An 18589-nucleotide genomic window follows, 5' to 3' on the forward strand; every position below is an offset into this window, starting at 1 on the left:
CGCTGAAGGATACGCGCGATATGTGCCCAGATTGCGCCTGAGAATTTCTGCTGAGACCTGCCCGACCGAACATTCAGCAAATGGAGTAAAGTGTCAATTCAGCAATGGATCACGTGTGTAATGGGGCAGCCAGAAAACCAAGTGGTCATTTCCACGCGTTAGTAAAGTCAGATGATGTCGTTTCAATTGTCTGGAAAATCTGAAGCAGGGCAGAGTCCCAGGAGGCGAGAAGCGGCAGATTCCTATAGAGGAGCAGTGTCCCTCGAACACCGGACGCTTTACGAGCCCTCACTGTACGTGACAACTAGCTTCAACCACCTCTGTCCAGATGAAAACGTAGAGCCAAACTGTGAGCAATACCGCTGTCGAACAGTTGCTTTTTCCAAAAGCCTGACACCTACGTTCCTGGGGCAGCTGTAGAAGCCCTTGGTGAGAGAGACAATTTGTGGGTCCAGGAACAAACCACAAGGACAAGAGCGTCATGCTTGCTAACTGCCTGAGCAAAATTGTGATTCGCTGGTTTCAAGCAAACGGCTTTCTCTCTTGCTGGCGAGCACCAGCAGGAACGGCCGACAAGTCTTGCTTTCTTTTCTCTCTTTCATTTCTTGTCTTAAAAATCCATCCTCGAGTCCAAAACAATGTAATAAATCACCGAGGTTAAGCCTGCCAATTTTTGACAAGTAGCAAATTTACTGTGATATTGCAAACTATAAATAAATGGCCTTAGGTATGGAATTCAAAATGATGGGTCAGTTTGTTAATTTCAAGAATCAGCTAAATCCCACATGTGGGATTCAGCTGAAGCAGATAGTTTTGCATCCAGGAACTACAGTCTTAAGTATCATATTCATGCTTTATCTGCTACTTATTGAACACAGTTAAACATTTGCATTAAAATTGTTATTCCCGACATGGTTAGGTCAAAAAAGCACCACAAATCCTTGAAGGTTGTGACTCATGAAGCTTGATGCAATTTTCAGCTTGAAAGAGAAACGACTGGACATGATGTAAGGAGCCTTAACAAGCAGGAGCTCCCCAGGAGTTTGATTTTTATACTGAGGAGCACAATGGAAACCATGACGCTGCGCGTCCGGACTGGCTGGATGACAGTAAGCTGGGGAGGAAGGGATCATTGGGTGGTATTATTTTCGGGGTATTACCCCGTGTTGTCTTTCTCTAAGTATTGACTGTGTGCTCTTGCCACAGTTCCATCAGAGAATTGGCTCTGTGTTCACTGACTAGACAGAGAGAGATGACAGGGCAGAAAATAAAAATTCCTAGTAATTCTCTCTGGCTTTATGTTTCCAAACCTCAGGCCCTTGAGAAACTTCAGAGCACTCACAGAACTGGTAACAGAAACAAGAACAGGCTGGAAAATACAACACACGGACAAAGCCACAAAGGAGCAGGGTTGCCAATCAAATCAAAGTCGATGTTCTAGGGTGGAGAGGGCAGGGGTGTGAGTGTGTGTGTGTGTGTGTGTGTGTGTAATAAGGGTGTTTGAAGAACTGTGATGGGTACTACTGTGCACAGTGACTTAAGCATGGGTCAGCTAAGGAAGAGGTTGGAAGTCTGGAACAAGATGAGGCACTCTGCTTTCAGAAAGATGTAGTTTGGAAATCGAATTCTATGCTTGCATGTGGATCCATCGGGTTGCAATCAACTGCACAGCAGGGGGTTGGAGGATTGTGTGAGCGCAATGGTCATATCACTCAGGTAGGGGATGGTTAAGGTCGACATCTAAGCATATAGGATCCATGAGAAATCTCACGGAAGAGTCCTTCAGTAGGAAAGAGAGCAAAGAGTTACTGTTGACCATGAGCATGACCCACTCCATTGTAACCTCTTGGGAAATGCAGCCAATAGAAAATGAGTGATTATTGGAGAGATTTGAAGGCTCGGCCCCTATTTGTCAAAGGGGTGATACTGTGAGCCTGGGGGGTGGGGTGTTGGAGTGATCAGGGGCAGGGGAAGAGAGGCTGCCAAAGCAGATGCCTCTCATCACAGATTTGGGGGTATAGTACAACCTTTTCTACTTGCCAGTCAGGTGCTAAGGTTTTGTTGTTGTTGTTTGTTTTTTCAAAAAGGAACGCTCGACCAAATAAGCTTGGGAGTCTATGATCTTCCAGACGGTAAAGAGCCTGTAAGGAAAAGTGCTAGAAAACAAAGTTAGGCGGAGTTAAAGAAACTAAGAACATACCATTTCTGGCTCACGTGAGACTGCGGGACCCACTTTGTATTTGCCTCCTTCTTCCAGTGTGGTTTCTGCTGGGCTGGGCCTTGCTAGCCAGGCTCCCCTCCCATCAATGCCTGTTTCCTTAGAAGCCAGAGGAGCACCTGGGTCTTTCCAGAGTTCTCCATCACGCATTACTGATGGGCTTTCGCTCCATCGCAGGCCATTCTGCTTTCATGTTGAGCGTTCAGGGCAGAGGTTTCTCTTTGACACACTTGCTTCCCCAGAAAGAAGTAATACATCTGGGACAACCTGTGCCAGCATTCATTGCCCCCTGCCGGAGAGAGCCTGACTGTGGAAAGTGAAGTGTTAGGTGCAAATAAGAGAGAATCAAAGAAACAGCCTGTCCCCACTCGGTGGGTGAGCTCCTCCAGGCTATTGCTGCTGCTATCCAGGATCAAGAATTACAAGAACTCTCTGTGGTGACATCACCATTCCGAATAGCTCCTGCCACCTGCAATGAGCTGTTTGCTAATTTAGGAGGGAGCTTCAAAACGCTTTTGGAAAAATGGAGTTAAAAATCACAAAACTCTTCCCACAAACTCCTTGGAACACCCTCATCTATGGATTTTTAGAAATTTTAAATATACATAATGGACACCCCAGGAAGTCAAAAAAGCATTTCTACCACGTCCTAGAAACATCTATTAAACAATCCCAGGCTATTGTTCCTCTCTCAATAGATCCTCCCTCTAGGTCCATAGCACAGTAGAGACCCCATGTGCTTCCAGAGACAGCATTGCTATCTCTCTAGCCTGTCCCTGGTGAAGGACAGGCTCCTGTATTTGCACCATGCCAAAGACAGTTTGGGCATCCTTGAAGGACTTAAATAAAATTCCTTGTACTATTCCTTCAGTTTAGGGAACAGAAATAAAATAGAAGGGGCAATGTTCGTCCAGGTTGACTAGAGAAGCGAATTCATTGGCACTCATAGATGTGTCAGAGAGAACGTTATATCAAAACATAATGAGGCATCAATAATGCATTCCAGCCCAGTCCAGATCAAGCCCATCAGTTCTATATCAGCCCCGATGTCTGATATTAGTCCATGAATTTCTCTTCAGACTCCTGCAGCACATGCAGTGATGCTGAATGCAGGAAGATCACAGGCCAGGGCTCTGGCTGCCATCAGTGTGGCTCCATGTGGCTTGTCAAAAGGAATGTGAAGCAGAGAGAGAGAGAGAGAGAGAGAGAGAGAGAGAGAGAGAGAGAGAGAGAGAGAGAGAGAGAGAGAGACCTCTTCTGATGGCAAAATCAAGAGGGAGGAAGTTCCCAGTATTCTCATGAGAAGGCCATGCCCGCACAGAGGCATTACTGGCTAAGACCTGATTGACAGGTTAGACTCCACCCCTTCACTCATAATACTCTGAAGTTGACATGAGTTGACACAGGAAAGACCAGTGCCATTGGGAGGCGGGGAAGGTTTCTCAATGGAATGTTTGACACACCGCCCTGGCTAGCCTAGGCCTGAAGAACGGACAGGTGCATTGCCACAATGGGAAAAATATCCTAGGTGCAACTTGCCTGGCCTTTGGCTCAGCAAAACAGTCCCTGTAAGAACCTAGGGCACTTTGAACAAAAATTGTATAAAAATTACTCCTTTGGAAGTTAAAAATTAAAAACGCCTTCTGAGTTGACCTCTGGCTTGAATTTAACAGACCTAGCAGATTCCCTTGGGAGCCATTAATTTGATTGGACCTTCTTTTTAAAGGCATGCCTCTTGAGTAAGACAATTAATTCATTACTAAGAAAACTTGCATGCAGCCATCCACCGATCTCAGAAACATGTTTAAACACATTTTAGTTAAAATAAACATGTGTATATATGAATTGAAACCCCAGTAGCGATGTTTTGTGACATCATTGTATTTTACTTTACATAGTTAAAATAATTAAAGATACATACACATATTTACAGAAAAATTCCATTAGCTTGTCCATGAGCTTTTTGAAGTGTAAACACACACACACACATACACACACACACACACACACGATGAGGCTTCCTACTACCTTAAAGAGTTACTGTCTTGGAAACCAGCAAGGATGATTCTACCCTATCCTTCAGGTTATGGTGAATCTGAATCCACACCCAATGGAATACTATGCCCTACTGAAAAACAATGACACAGCCATGAAGCACCTCATACTAGGGATGAACGTGGAGACATTGTGTGGAGTGAAACTAGCCAATCACAAAAGTATACATGTCATGAGACCAGTGATAAAAGGGAGAAAAATTCAAGACAAAATAAAACTAGGAAAAAAAATAAAACTAAAACTAGATAAAGACTCTCCAACCAAAAGGAACAGACATCAGAGAATGGGGTGGGGCAGATAGGGCAATGAGCTGGACTACTGATTGGTGTTGATTTGCGTGAAATAGAGGATTATGGTACATGAGGGTTGGTACAAGGAGTGGTTGGGAAGCAGGTGGGGATGGACGAATAGAGGGTCTGGCTGATGGTTCAGACTGTTGAATACAGTTGATTAACTGAAATGTAAACACCTAATTTACAACAAAAAGTATTAAATATATGTTGTATACATAGATACACATACATACATATACACGTGTGTGTGTGTGTGTGTGTGTCCCTGGTGGGCTGTGATCCACAAAGACAGCAGGTGAAACCACTGGCTGCTCCACAGGAGAAAGATGGGGTTTTCTATGACCTTAAAGAGTCACAGTTTCAGAAACCCACAGGAGCAGTTCCACTCTGTCCTACGGGTTGCTAAGAGTTCAGTATCGACTCAATGGCAGTGAATTTGGAATATATATATATATTCTCAAACAATTTAGAGTTTAATATGTATCTCCACCCAAGGGACAAGAAAAAACTATTTTCCATAGTCTAGCAAAATGACAAAGCAGACACTAAACACTGGCAATTAGTGTTCTTAAGAAGGTTAAACCAATTTTTCTATAATTCTGGTGCTAAGCTTCAGTAGTAGATGACACGTACATTTTAAAATAGGCCTTACTAACTTTTCTTTAGGAAATTATATTCCCTGACTTAGGAAGTGTATAAGCAAATGATACTTATAACATTATAGTGCTGTTTAGACACCTGGTGAGCCGCCAGCATCTGGGAAGCCTGGTAGTCCTGTTTTGTTTTGTTGTTTTTTTTTTTTTTCATTTTGATGAGTCTGGGCTTTATTGAAGAAGCTGTCAGGTGAAACAGGTGAGAAATGCTCAGAATAAAGTGGTTTAGTCCGAATGGCCTCTTCTCCGCTGTGGCCACAGACAGGTTTCTCTTCGATTGAAGCCTCTGTCTTTCAGAGATCTTTTCTTATGATCATTAGCTTGGTGGCCAGATATGCAGACACTGCTTCAGCATTTTTCAACTTGTTCCCTCTAAAGGCTTGGGTTTTCGTAGTTGTTCTCTCCAATGTCTTCAGCTGAGTTATAGTCTCTCTGGAAGTTTCCTTCCTAAGGGTGAAGGTCCCCCCATGTGCAGTTTAGCCTTGCATGGCTGACTGGGAGACGCACAGAAGCTGCATCAGCCTGCTGCCGGCCTGTGCATCCCTGGAAACCAGGGCAGCTGTGCCCGTTCAATTCACTGCCCAGAGATCCACCTCTGAGTTTTATTGTTTGCAGTAGGATGGAAGCTGGGGGAATTGGGGGAAACTGTGACGGGAAATATACAGTTCTACTGAAGCCAACTATGTTTTTCTTTGGTAGAAAAGAGCAGAGAAGTTTTAAAATATGCCTTCACAAAGTTTCTTTAAACATCACGGTTTTGCTCTGTCTACACAGGACCTATACTTGCTGATGTCTTATCATCTGTTCGCATTTTAATATTAGAAAGACCATTTCCTAATGAGCCTTTGCATCACTACCACCGATGAAAAATCAGAATCATTTGCTACAAGAAAGAGAGAACGATAGAAGCACATGCAATTATATCATTGGCTCTGGCTCGCCATTTGGTGGTCTTCCCGTTTTTGAGCTGAGTAATCTTATACAGCAACTCTGGGCTTGTCTCTGCTCTATTCTGAATCTTCTGCGAAGTGCTTACTCCCATGATCAAAAAGCACTTGAAACGCCATCAGCTTGCCCTCGCACCATAGGCACCGGTAAGAAGTCTGCACGTTGTAAGCTTCATTTGTGGAGCTCTGGTGGTGCTACTGGGTAAGGGTTGGATTGCTAACCTGATGGTTAGCAGTTCAATCCCACCAACAGCTCCAAAGGGGAAAAAAAAGAGGCTTTCTGCCAATAAAATGAGGCTTTCTGCCAGTGTACAAACGTGGAAACCCTCCACAGGGCCAGTATGATCCAGAATCAACTTGGTTCGAGTGGGTTTCACTTAATGTACTTAACCAGAGAGGCATCTGCCAGGAGTGGCTTGAAAATGCTGACTTTCAGGTTACTTTGGAAACAGAAATAACTGTTCTAAAAGCAAAGAAGTAAAAATCTTCCTCTGATTTCACTGTCATTTTCTCTAAGATCTAAAGCACATTTTTTTTTTTCAGGCTTTAACAACCACCGCTATGCAAACACGGAAATCTCTAGGAATTGGGACCTAGTACAAAACCGAGTTCACATTTCTACTCAAGGAGCTTCACTGCAGCTCGAAGGGAAAGCACGACAGTGACATTCTGCTAGCAAAGGCATATGTGGTGCGCCTTGTTCACATACTCCTTCTACTGGAGATGGATTTTGGTCACACGGAGAAGTGCAGCGTTTAAAGGCTCATTCGATAACTGAAACTCTGGAGGTTCACAGTCATCAGCCCCCTCCTTGGAAAAGCTGTGGCAGCCAGCTTCTTTAAAGATTTCAGCTCCACTCTGTCCCCCAGGGTGGGGTGAGTCAGAGTTGACTCTATTGCCAACCAATGTTCTTGACAGCGTGGTTCCATCCTCTCTTCCGTCTTCCTTCTTTGGTTCCTTCCTCCCTTCTTCCATTCTGTTTTTGATTCCATATCCTCACATCTGTTGTCTGCTGCACATTATATTCCCTCTATGATGATGGATATTTCTGACACATTTTTGGATATACTATTCTAATGTACTTCGGGAAAGTTCCTTTGGTTTACTTGACATAAGCCAATGCATTAAAATGAAATATGGACATGTTTTCCTCCATCAAAAATAATGACATGGTTCCAGAGAGGCATGTTGGACAGCAAAATGTTTTGTTTTGCTAGTTAGTATATTTTAAAATTTCATATTAAAAGCTGGGTAGGAACAGGAAAATAATCTTCTCTGAGTATTTGTACAGTGACTGCAAAGAGTATGTTAAATAGGAAGCTGTTAAGAGATAACATAAATCAAAATTCAAAACTGTATTATCAGTGAGTAGATTCTAACCCATAACAACCCTACAAAATAGGGTTTAGAACAGCCCCTTGAGAGTTTCTGAGACCATAAATCACAAGAGTTATAAGCCTCATTTTTCTCCTGAGGAGCAGGTGATGATTTTGAACTGTTGACTTTGAGGTTAGCAGCCCAATATGTAATCTTACTGTTAATAATAAAACCACAGCACTTTTACAAAATACATCCACATCACTTCCAATTTGTACTCACTGAGGACTCAATTTCAGAAAACGTTCCTGAACAATCTAAAGTGAGGATACCCAGGAAGCAACGGAAACATGCAAATAAAATAAGCAGGCATGAAGGCTGTCTGAGGTCTTTAGGAACAAATCAGTTCTGTCAATTATGGCCAATAGGCAAAAAAAAGTCAATTACCTTATTTCAGTATGACATATAAGCCTACAAATTATTTTTACACTTTTAATTAGTTAAAATAACAAGATAATATTTTTGACACATGGAAGTTATGTAAAATTCAATATCCACAAATAGAATTTTATTAGACACAATTCCATTAAAATTTTATCTGTAGCTGCATTTGATTTATAACAGCAATGTAGATGATAAGGTCCACAAGACCTAAACCATTTGTTACCAGAACACCTAGAAAGGTTTCCCAAGTCCTAGCTTAAACTATCATTTTCTCTGAACAATAAGATTCTCATATGACTTAATTGAAAAAACACACACAATCTCATGATTCTATGCTATGAAAATTATTATTAGAAAATAATGTTAAAGCTCTGATTTGGAAAACTGTATTTTCCATGCGTTGAAACAATGGCAACCATGCGTTGAAACAATGGCAACCATCTCAGATGGACCCATCTCTGGGAAAAGAGACATACCCTCCTGTCACAACTCTTTTATTATTTAGTTATGTCAAGTGAGAGTGGCCAAGATTTTGATGGCTTCTGTTGACCTTTCAAACAAAGATGTAGGGCTAGATTACCGCCATGGTCCTTGCCAATTTTATGGAGAAGAGTAGTGAAGAATGATGTAACCTGGTTCTGAGCACTGGCCACCACGTCTAGACAGACAGGAACACAACTAGTCTGTTGTGTCTTCAATAGGATAATGTCCTACAAATCTACTTCGTACACACTAAGCACTTAAATAGAAACTGCATGTGTTATAATGAACTTCAGAAACCACCGATCCAGTTATTGTTCCTGGGTCTCCTGTCACTGTCCCACAGCGGTGAGTAAGGACCAGATCTTCCCAGAGCATGACTGCTGTGTGCCTGTGTTTTAGGCTGATGTTGTCATGTGAATGACAATACTGAATTTATGCCTCCAATTCCCAACATCACTATTTTTAAATTCTCCAAAGCGAGCAACTGCCAAGTGAAAAGGAATCCCATGATCCCCAGCCTCGAAGAAGAATCCTATCAAAGACAGCATGTAAGACCAAAACTGTTGAGGGATACCTCACAAGAAAGCTTTTCTCAACACATAAATGTGTTAGTGAAGAATAGGAGTATTAAAATAAGACCACTAGGGCAAAGGTTCCCCCCCCCCACACACACACCTTTTCTAGATCTTAAATACGTGGAGTAATAATCCAAGAGCAACTAAGCATCAGAGAACCATAGTTTCTTTTTACGGAAACAATTAGTATGAGAATATATCACCTTAGCAACAACACATTCCAGAATTGCCTGTGATTGACACTGGAATAATATTCCAATAAAATCCGCTTGTTTTCACCTTGTATCAATATGCTGGTTAAAGGGTGGGACAGAGATGAATTATTTCTGAGAGATCAATCAATTAATTTGAAATACCAGCCTTAAACTGACACATAATGAGCACCTTTCCATCAACTTTACGTGACTGCTCTCTCTCTCTCTCACTCACTCTTTGTTTCTCTTTCTCTCCTTTTCTCCAACTGTGTCCCTTCATCTTGGTCTCTCTCTCCACTCTGCCAAACCTTCATTCCAAAAGAAAAAACTTGGAAAGGATGGAAGAGTTCAGGAGCACGCTAGAGCTGCGGAGCACGCGCTACTTGACAGAAACAGATGGACTCACTTCTATTTCGCCAGACTCCTGCCTCATCTGTGACTCTCACAAGGAGGGCAGGAAACCAGTTTCATCACCACGCAATGCTTTCAGTGACAGTCTTTTAAACTACTCAACATCAGAATGAAATTTTCCCAAGGATTCATGATTGGTCCATTTCAATATAAATCTTATTATTTTAAAGTTTGATTTGGGAAAAAAGAAAAAAAATTCCAATTTGGAAATGTGTCAAATAAGAAGCAATTATATTCTACATTGCATTCTATGTCATATGTCACAATTTCTCCAAGTCTAACGATTGCACCTTAACGGGAAATTGGAAAGATTCCATGAAATGAGCCATTGTTTCAGATGTACAAAATTCAAATACAATCATTACTTCCTTGGGCTGGATAAAACCCATGGATAAACTAGAAATAACTGTGAATGACCATCTATAAGGGATTAAACATTTTCTCTTTCTTTTAAGGTCCAATTTGTTAGCTATAACTAATTTTTCTACCTCCCATGCAGCATCAGAATAGAAGTGTTTTAATTAATTATAAAGGAAAAACTAGTTATAGTGTTTTGCATAGCAAAGGGCCCTAAATGATTTCACAGCTTTATAGTAACTGCAAAGAAGTATAAAAAGGGCAACTTTAAAAATATTCACACTACTTTCATTTATATTGCTTGTATGACTAATTATTTGCCAAGTTCCATTTATACAGAACTCTCCACAAGAAGCTTAAGTGTTTTATAGATCTTCCTATTGATCTTTGGCTTTTTACAGATGTTGCAGGGTTTGTTTTTTTTTTAAGTAAAAGTTGAATCCCCACAGAAATAAAAGAGAGGCAGAGATCAGTGACTAGAAGCAGCTCAGTAAAGGGTAGTGCTTAGGAGAGACGCCACTGTGTTCTACCTCAGAGGCCAAACTCTTCCTTGTTCTACCATCTATTTTAGAGCATTAGGAAGTAACTAGTAATGCCCAATCCTAGGCATTCCTTTTTCTTTCTTTTAAAATCATTTTACTGGGGCTCATACAACTCTTATCACACTCCAACCATCCATCCATTGTGTCAAGCACACTTGTACATTTGTTCCCGGGCATTCCTAATGACTGATTTTAAATATAACATGACTATGACTATGACTCAGTTACAATCCAATATTGCAACACACACACATACACAATGCAGTGTGAACAGATGTCCTGACCCTTCTGTCACCGGATGCATGAGGGTTAGTACTGCAGGACAGAGGAGAAGGCAAGCCACAGGCCCTGCTCATTAAGATACCAGTTCAAGATTAGGAGAAGGCACTCCCAGGCCCAGCCCTCAGCGTGCCTGGCACAGCTTGGCTACAAGGCACTCCACTCCTCTCTGGCAGGACCATGAATGGTCCTACACCAAACACGGTTTCAATGATTTATTTGTTGGTTACTGGACTTCTAAAATCTACCTATGATTTTTTGACCCTGGCTTATACCTTTGCTATACAATTAAGATAAAATGTACCGTATTCAGACTAGTAAAGGAGAGAGTGAATGTGGCCAAAATTCACTTTTGGAAATGTCACAAATTATGCATGGTATATGCATGGGTTTATTGTGTCAGAATTGGTATATATATATATTTTTTCTTTTTCACCCATTATTTGTATATGAATGTTAGTTAGGGGGATTATATTTGTGAACAAAATGTGTATTAATATATGTATGCAATGAAACAAAATATATGGGAGAATGAAACTAAAACAGAATAAATAGAAGAGCTTAGATTGTAAGAGGTTGTTAATCTTCATGTTCTATCAACATGGGCGACCCACTACATCAGAGTATACATTGCATGAAGAGAGTATGTACATCATGCATTCTATATCATTATATCATCAGTATCTAAAAAGTACTAGGCACATAAATGCATAATAATGGTTTTTAGATAAAAATTATTATTTAATAAAATACAAGCAAATCCCAGTTTCTCTAGAAATTCAGTTTCCTCTAATCTCCTCTTCCATAGGTAAATAGATTTTTATAATTATTGTGAATTTTAAGGACAAATAATTGCAGCAGTACATTGAAAGAAATTCAAACCTCATTCACAAGAGGCTATAGAATAAGGAATATCATTGCAAATGTGAAATGTATCTAGCTGAAAACAGAACGACACTTACCCATGTATTATTGAGTAGACAAGGACACATGACAGTGTGGATCCTACCAGTTTCTGGATAGCTTCGTGAGGAATGGGAATTTGTACATAAACCCAGAGGGAATTTGTGCATAAACCCATATGGGATTTGTACATAAACCCAGAGGCAGTTCCTCAGACAGTGTAGGAATATGGAGGATTCCACATCAGGAAAGCTGTTTGGCAGTGTTGTGTACATTGACCATACCTATCCGGTCTGTTTGTCAAACGAATAGTGTGAGAAACCGAACTCTATGAAGAAGCATGCAGCCTCAGGATTGGAGGAAACTGGCTGACAACTCGCTATTTGCAGACGACACAACCTTGCTTGCTAAAAGTGAGGACTTAAGCACTGGTTGATGAAGAGCAAAGACCACATCCTTCAGTACGATTACACATCGATGTAAAGGCTGCAAAAATCTCCGCACCTGGACAAATAGCAGAGATGATGATAAACGGAGAATCTATCGATGGGATCAAGGATTTCATTTTATTTGGGACCACCATGAGTGTCCATCGAAGCATCAGTCAGGAAACCAATGACGTAAAAAGAAGAAAAAGATGGGAAATCTGGCTATAAAAGATCCTTGTAAGATGTTACAGAGCAAAAATGTCACTTTGAAGATGAAGGTGCAAGGCATGATTATTTCTGCTACTCATTTGCATGGCATGTGAAAGCTGGACAACTAATAGGATTAATAGAAGGCTGATATAGAATTGATTATTTTAAATTATGGTGTTGGAAGAGCATATTAAATATCCCTGGGCTGCCAAAAGAATGAATAAATCTGTTTGGGGGAATATAGCCAGAATGCTCCTTATTAACAAGGACGGTGAGAGTTTGTCTCCTACACTGTGGACATGTTACCAGGAGACACTCGCCCCTGGAGAAGGGCATCGTGCTGGTTACAGTTACAGGACAGTGACAAAGAGAAAGGCCTTCAGTGAGATGGAATGACACAGAAACAACTAGTTGTTGTACGTATAAATGGAATCTAGCATTTCTCGGGTGACTCATGCTTAACCAACCAAACCTACGGTAGCCAAGGTATTGGAGCAGAATTAAATGTCCTTTGAAAGAATTTGTGATGTTGAGCAAGCCATTTGACCTCTCTGGAAGTCAATGAGGTCCTCTCTTTAGGTATTACGTATCTCATAGACCGACGATAAAGATGAAAAACTATATTTAAATATGAAGAGCCTAGAATAGGGTAGAAACAAGTGCTCCGTTCCCTTCCTTTCTCCCTTCTGAGATAACATTCAGCCAGCTGGGGACTCCTCAAGTCATTTTGTCACCTGGATCAGCTCTGCTGCTCATGCTGATGACGGATAACACAGAACTGCCCGCACTTGGGGCAGGAAGAAGAGAGGGACGTGGTTGCTTTAAAATAGCTAGCTTCTCTCTCCTTTATCAGTGATGGCAACAGGTTACATGAGCCTTTTGCGGGGATGAGATCAGACTTAAAGTTTAGAGGGTGTAATGAGACGCCTCTGGATGCAAGCTAGTAACAGAAGGAGCTGCACTACACTCTGTAGGAGGGAAAGTATTTCCTAACTTGGGGAGAATTTAGTTGTAATAAGTTTTCAATTTCCACAAAATGACATTGAATACAAGGCCAAAGTTTGCCTCAAGAAAGAAACACTGACTTAGTTTTGACCTGCGCCGCCCGCTCCTCATGCTCACTTTGCTTCAAAGGCAGGACAATACTCAGACCCAAGGGACTTTGGGAAGAGCTTATGCTTAGAGTAGAACAGGCTCCATTTTCCATCTCGGTTCTTCCAGCTAAGAGTTGTTTGATTTCAGGCACGTTGTTCCCATTTTGAGGCCTGCATCTATAAATTATGTAAATATGAAATATTATCAATCATACATAATTGTTGAAAAGCTTAAGGATAGGATATGCATGTATATAAATCATGCAGAACGGAATCCCTGGTCCACAGTGTTGGCTAAAAATACTGTCCTTTCCCTACCTTTCTTTATAATATTGATTTAGAACATGTGGGAGCTCTCCAATGCATTGTGACATGGTGCATGTTACCAACTGGACTCAATGTTTCTTCAAGTTGAATGGCTTCCATACAATATTACTCACAGAATAATAAGGAAGGTTTGGTTTGAGATATTTTCCATGTTTCCTTAATTACAGGGCACATGGCTTTCTTTGATGAAATAACTCATTACAAACGTTTAACTAAAGCAAGTTTTTAACATTTACAATGAAAGCAGATAAAAATGTAGCCCTTTGATCAGTTATCAGGCATCAAAGAACAAAAAATCATATCATTGTGTGCTCACCTCCATGATATGATTGCTGAAGACAAATGGGTGCATAAGCAAATGTGGCTAAGAAAGTTGATGGTGCCCGGCTATCAAAGGACATAGTGCTTGGGGTCTTAAAGGCTTGAAGGTAAACAGCAGCCATTTAGCTCAGAAACAACAAAGCCCACATGGAAGAAGCACACCAGTCCGTGTGATCACAAGGTGTCGAAGGGATCAGGTAACAGGCATCCTCAGAACAAAAGATCTTATCATAGTGAATGATGGGGGGAGTGCGGAGTGGAGACCCAAAGTCTATTTGTAGGCCACTGGACATCTCCTTACAGAAGGATCTCAGGGAGGAGATGAGCCAGTCAGGGTGCGATGTAGCAATGATGAAAAAATATACAACTTCCCTCTAGTTCCTAAATGCCTTCTCCCCCCGGCCCCCTACTAACAAGATCCCAATTATACCTTGCAAGTCTGGCTACACCAGAGGATGTACACTGGTATATATAAGAACTGGAAACACAGGGAATCCAGGGCAGATGATCCCTTCAGGACCAGTGGTGTGAGTGGCGATACTGGGAGAGTGGAAGGAGCGTGTGTTGGAAAGGGGAAACTGATTACAAGGATTTACATGTGACCTCCTCCCTGGGGGACGGACAACAGAAGAGTGGGTGAAGGGAGATGTTGGACAGGGCAAGACATGACAAAATAATAATTTATAAATTATCAAGGGTTCATGAGGGAGAGCGGGAATGGGGAGGGAGGAGAGAAAATGAGGAGCTGGTGCCAGGGGCTTAGGTGGAGAGCAAATGTTTTGAGAATGACGAGGGTAATGAATGTACAAATGTGCTTTACACAATTGATGTATATATGGATTGTGATGAGTTGTATGAGCCCCAATAAAACGATTAGCAAATGTACCCCTTCATAACATTCTGATATTCAAGAACAATAGCAAAGCCACAGGAACTTTTAAAGAGTAGCTTATTTAGTCTCAAGAACTGTCACCCTTGGCCAGCATCTGAATGTGTAAGGACATAAAATTAATGAATCGATATATCATTCTTTTTATGACATACAAACAATGTTTAGGAATACTGAAAGCCGTGTTTTCAACTTGCCACCAAATTCATCTCCTAAGTAGTTGCTGTTTCTGTTTCCACTTCGGCACCTTTTGGATCACTGTTTCAATGCAGGTTCTAATTCTTTCATGCCAGCATTACCCCCCATTTGAGGGACCCCCAGCCCAACCTTTTCAGCATCCTTACTCAGTCTCTGCAATTTGTCCTTCACCTTGCTGAGAGGAAAGCAACTTTTCTAAAAGACAAAAATCAGATCATGTCCCATGTTCCATGTCTACTAACATTTTTCGATAACTTTGGAGGGACAGGGGCCCTGGTGGTGCAGTTGTGTATGCGTTGGACCGCTAACCTCAAAGTCAATAGTTTGAGCCCCTCAGTCTCACCACAGGAGCAAAATGAGTCTGTCTGTCCCTGTCAAGTTTTACAGTCTCAGACACGCTAAGAAATACTCCTGGGCTAACGGATAGTGTCTCTGCATCCGAATCGATGCTAGGGCATTGAATTGAGGGAAAAAAAATCAAACCTTGGAGGTTAAATCCTATCGAGAAGCAAGTCTGACGTGGCACGCCTTGAGTCATTTGCTCTTTCCTAAGCTGAATGGCCACCAGAAATTATTGGCTAGAGCAAGGGTATGAACTATTTTAACTCATTTATTTTCCATTAGTATTCCAAAGTGTCTGTGTGATCATTATTTACTAACAACCTCTTTAGTCACATAGCAAACATAATATAATTACAGTCTAGGAAATGTAGAATTAGTTTACCAAATGTACAAAGCTCTAAAATTAGATCATTCCTGTCATTTGTTCAAGAAAATAATTAGTTCAGAAAGTCATGCTTAAGAAAATAGTGCTGGTCAGTGCAGCTCCTGTCCCAGTGAACAATTGATCTATTGCTAATGTGGGTAAAACATCAAATGACATCACATACTTTCTAACACTTTGGGCAATAGTATATTTTCTGTAACAACTTATTTATCTTAGTAATTTTCTACCATGATCTGGAATAATATTCTCTGTATGCATTAAAGAGAATCTTCTCTTTCCTTTAGCATCTTCCATCCGAGTAAAATCTGTGTGCCTCATACACAAACACACAGGCTCATATGTCCTTGCTCCGTTTGCAATAGATTTACACATTGACAGATATTAACTTAAGCTTGGCATGAATCAAATGCTTAATGAAGTTTTGTTACTAGAGTTATTACATGGTGACTATTTTTCCTGGTTACAAAATGAAATTTTATTGATTACTTACTACACAATGCATGTTACCAGTGTAACCAGCATATAAGAAAATATTGGGTTTTCCACATATAATACATATTTAAAAATGAGATTTCTATTCAATTACACAAAAAACAAAGAGATTATTTTCTCATATTCTAAATCAATTGAACAAATTGGTCAGATAGGTCTCTATCAAAGTTCACCAAACCAACGGTCATGAAGTTGATTCCAATGCACAACAATCCTGTACAACATGGTAGAACTCTCCCTTTGGATTTGCAAATCTTTAAATTTCTACAAGAACAGAAAGCCTCATCTTCCTCCATTGGAGTGACTGGGTGGGTAAAAACACTGACCTTGTGGTTAGCAGTTTGATGTTTAACACATTATACCACTGGGGTTAGTAAAGTTCATCATAGGATTGTAACATTAAGTTGAAAATGATGTTATTATGGTTCCACCCAGAATTGCCTAGATTGTCCAACATGTGCACCGGGTGTTTTGTGCGGTGGGGGGAAGGTGGTGTGGTAGCCAAAGAGGGAAACACTACTGACTGCATGCGATTCTTGTCACTCATGATTATGACTCACCCAACCAAACTCACTGCCAGAGTCGCTGCTCACTCAAAGCGACCCCTCGGTGGGTTTCTGAGACTGGAAGTGTTGATGGGGGTAGAAGGCCCTATCTTTGTCCTGAGGAGCTGCTGGTGTTTTTCAACTGTTGACCATGCAGCTCCAAGCCTAACATTGAACTACAACACCATGAGGGCTCCTTCCCAATTATGAAGAATCTGAATCTGATGTTTTGTCTCTCTATGGATTGAAACCACGCCTATCGGCATAGGCCTTGCTTCCCTATCTCTCCAACCTTCTGTTCTTGCTTGTTTTAGAGTTAGGGAAGCAAGGAACACCCAGATAGGTGTTGTTTAAGCTCATGGAGATACAAAGCTTGAAGTTCAGATTCTTCCAACTGAAATGATTTGAGAACGCACCATTTTCCTTTTTGCCCCTGAAGACACACATTTATTTAAGAATCAGTTGTATCTAAAGGCACTATTATTTATACAAAGTATAAAACATAATCATCAGAAATAAAACAGGTAAACAATGAAAATAATGCAGGTATATATCCATTCCTCACTTGTTGACATAGTTTGGTTTCAAACGCCAGCCACGATGCAGAAATCTGTGTATGTGAAAATGGTAGATGACCACATCAGATCACATTATGGCAGATGACTGTATCAAGACCCACAAGTTGATACCTAACCTTGACCATGATCAACAGCATGCTTTTGCTTCTATTCTGGGTGTTCATTATTGCCAGACATATGTCCCTAATGTGTAAACTAATCAAATAGATTTTTTACTCCTATTACATATGTGCAAGGTCAGATAATATGATAGTGTGTAATTAAGGAGTAAGTCTAGTTATTGCTACAAAGCACTATTCCAGAGTTCCTATACAAAGTAAAATTGTAACAATTCATCAGCTGAATTTCTTCAAGGATTAACATTTTGGCATCATTGTGTGTGTTTTGTGAGTTTGAGGAGAACTTTGTAGGTCGAAGTAGGACTTACGGGCTTGGATTGGACTGGGTTGGGACGTTTAATGTACAATTACCCTTTATATAAAACTCTTGCTTATAAAATATGAGTGTTTATGAATTTTGTTTCTCCAGTCTACCCAGACTGCATTATGCCTCATGTTAGCACAGGCATTCTCATTACCTCAATCTGATTTTTTAAAATCAAGAGAGAAACAGAGAGTGGAGCATGATGGAAGGACTCAGGAACTTGTGGCTTGATTCCTTCCAAATGAAGGCATTCAGCACCTTTTGCTTATATAATTGATGGAACCTTGAACATTGACTTGAACATACACTTGTTATTACATAACCTCATCAGTGTACGGCACATGGTGTATGCTAGAAATGGCTCCCCTGCAGATATTTTGCTGCTTTGAATGACTTTAGCTGTGGTCTTAGTAAGTCCCACCAAATGGTAAAGGTGGGACTATGCAAATGTGAGATGCCCGTAGCCTCAACCGAGGGGATGAAATACCTTGCTAACAAGGTAAATCAAGTTCATGTTGCCCTTGTAAGGTGGAACCATGCAAATTAGTTGTATGGACATGGGTCAGTTTGCCATACCACAAGGCCTAAAATGAACCATTTTAGAGACAGAAAGGAGGAGTTCACATTGAAAAGAAAGACAATCCATTCAGTCTCTGTGCAGGTATGGGAAGAGTGGCAGTATACTT

General features: G+C 40.8%; 1 protein-coding gene and 1 long non-coding RNA gene across 3 annotated transcripts in view; one reads left to right on the forward strand and one right to left on the reverse strand.

Annotated features, from left to right (window-relative positions):
- PRKG1 (protein kinase cGMP-dependent 1) overlaps positions 1 to 18589 on the reverse strand; it is a 1325949-nt gene that overhangs the window by 728291 nt on the left and 579069 nt on the right. The window lies entirely within an intron of this gene.
- LOC142429331 (uncharacterized) lies at positions 1004 to 10610 on the forward strand. Its single transcript, XR_012780419.1, has 3 exons — positions 1004 to 1109; positions 5994 to 6313; positions 6710 to 10610. It is a non-coding gene; the product is annotated as an uncharacterized LOC142429331 (long non-coding RNA).

Source organism: Tenrec ecaudatus, chromosome 16 (assembly GCF_050624435.1).
Source record: "Tenrec ecaudatus isolate mTenEca1 chromosome 16, mTenEca1.hap1, whole genome shotgun sequence".
In the NCBI taxonomy this organism is placed as follows: domain Eukaryota; kingdom Metazoa; phylum Chordata; class Mammalia; order Afrosoricida; family Tenrecidae; genus Tenrec; species Tenrec ecaudatus.